This window comes from Penaeus monodon, chromosome 40 (genome assembly GCF_015228065.2).
Source record: "Penaeus monodon isolate SGIC_2016 chromosome 40, NSTDA_Pmon_1, whole genome shotgun sequence".
Lineage (NCBI taxonomy): Eukaryota > Metazoa > Arthropoda > Malacostraca > Decapoda > Penaeidae > Penaeus > Penaeus monodon.
Window position 1 is genome coordinate 20,118,919 of NC_051425.1, and position 2,500 is coordinate 20,121,418.

Consider the following 2,500-nt stretch of genomic DNA (forward strand, 5'->3'; position numbering starts at 1 on the left):
TTCTTCTCGCTTTTCAAAATATGTGATTAACATACTCTTCAAGTCATACCACCAAGCCAAACAAATATTGTCTTGTAGATCTGTCACTGTGTATATCGGTTAGTGTGTTAAATGTACTTTAAACCAAGCAAACGTATTCTATTCTCAAGAACTTTGCATTTATTGAATGGCGTAATGAATATACTTCTTGGAAAGTTTCAATGATTTCGCTACAGACATATACTTTTTATAAATCAATAATTATTTATTGCACTTTACTGCAGGTTATTTTACTGTTGATTTTATTAATCCAAGCACAGTCATTGAAGCATAAAACCGTAAAAGCTTTCATCACTGAAAAGGACAATTGCATACTAAACTAGCACACACTGCATTGTTTAATCACACAATAGGCAAAAAATGTGGCTAACATTGGCGAAAGACGCAATAACTGAAAATTCCCATAAATATTACTGCAGATCACAGGGGAAGATAATTTGCTTGGGGAATAAACACGTGATTCAGTAACGACAGGACAAAGCCTATCATTTCCAATGCTATGTTGAGAATGATCTTTGTTCATCATAGAATAATCCCTTCATTTTTACTGCTCTCTCTCTCTCTCTCTCTCTCTCTCTCTCTCTCTCTCTCTCTCTCTCTCTCCCTCTCCCTCCTCTCTCTCTCTCTCTCTCTCTCTCTCTCTCGTGTCTACGTGTGCAGTCAGTTTGATATTACTTTTTAAGGGCATATTGTTAATAGTTCAATACAAGGATACGGCATTAAACTATCTTTATTACTTTAACACTAATTTTCAATGATAGTACCTTGTAAATCATAAAACATGTTATATTTTTCTCTGAAGTCTACAAAAATATCCCCTGCAATTTGTAAAAAAAAAAGAAAGAAAAGAAAAGAGAGAGAGAGAGAGGGAGGGGAGAAGGTATCGCTGTAATACTGGCAGATTTCGAAAATGTAAACGCCTCTCACATGAGAAATAAAAGTAAGTCGAAAATATGAAAACACAAAATCAAAGAATTCTGAAGTTTCAGCTATCCTTGCAAACCATCGCTGAAGAATATCTTGTTCTCTTGCCTTTCAGAAAGAAATAAACCATTTTATTTCTGTTCTGCGTTCGGACTTTGGGTCCTCTATTCCGATGCACAGTATTCAGTCAACATATCGTGGTTTTAAATTTTTTCGTTTTATTTTTATTCCTATTTATTTATTTATTTATTTATTTATTTATTTATTTATTTATTTATTTATTTATTTATTTATCTATCTATTTATTTATTTGTTTGTTTTTTGTTTTTTTTTGTTTATTTTACGTGCCTTTTCTCTTGCGGAATCGAACATAAAAACTACTGTATGTAATTATTGGTTTTGGATTTTCGTCCCTGTATCAGAACAGAATTCTTCGCTTTTCCAATATTTCTCCCTAAACAATTTAGTACATGTTAACTGCTACGCCTTATGGGCTATTGATAATGATAGCCTTGACAATCAGTAGTCACCATTAGGATAGTTACAAATTACTTGCAGTACCAAGTGTAAATGAATGTTTTCTCAAACGTGTCATTTTCAGGGAAGGATTAACCTGTCTGTAAACTAGCATGTATATGGGAATTTACTTGCGTCATTACTAGGGATAGGTGAAAGCAATATGCATATAATTACGCCTTAATCACTTCTAAGAGAGTTCCGGATAGTTGACAATATTATTCGTTGGATTTCATTTTCGGGAATAGTTCCAAGTAGATGAAAATGTTATAAGAAATGTATTGTAATTGTTACTTTCATATAGATTTGTAAATGTTATGGATGCAATTACGATATAGATTTGTGGAATGACGATTCTGCGTTCTTTGTTGTTTTTGTCTTTTGTCTTTTTGTCACATTTTTATATCTATTTCTTCATTAATTCGTTCGTTTGTTAATGTGTTTGTTTATGTGCCTTCTTATATATTTATTGATTTATTCACATTCATTTTTATTCAGCTTTATAAAATAAAAGAAGTCACTCATGTTTAAAACTAGATTAGGAACCGAATCAGAATAAATACACTTCATTTATTATAGAAATTAGGATTAGGTATTAAGGGCAAGTGTGTATATAGAGACGGGAAATGACATACCAATAAATTTCGAATGACAGATAGATACGGTGACCAGAAATCAGGCCAAGATAGAGGTAAAAAATTATCTCAGGTAGATAAAGATAGATAAATATGGTAATTTGGATCCGACATTTCCAAACACGGAAAATTGGAACACTGGAAGAGAGAGAGAGAGAGAGAGAGAGAGAGAGAGAGAGAGAGAGAGAGAGAGAGAGAGAGAGAGAGAGAGAGAGAGAGAGGGGGGGGGATAAAGAGAGTGAGAGAGAGATAAAGAGAGAGAGAAATAAAGAGAGAGTGAGAGACGAAAAGACAGACAGAGGCATACAAAGAGAGGAGCAAGGAGAGGGACAAAAAATGGGAACGGAGAAGAAACAAAGACAAAGACAGAGTGAGACAAATACCTT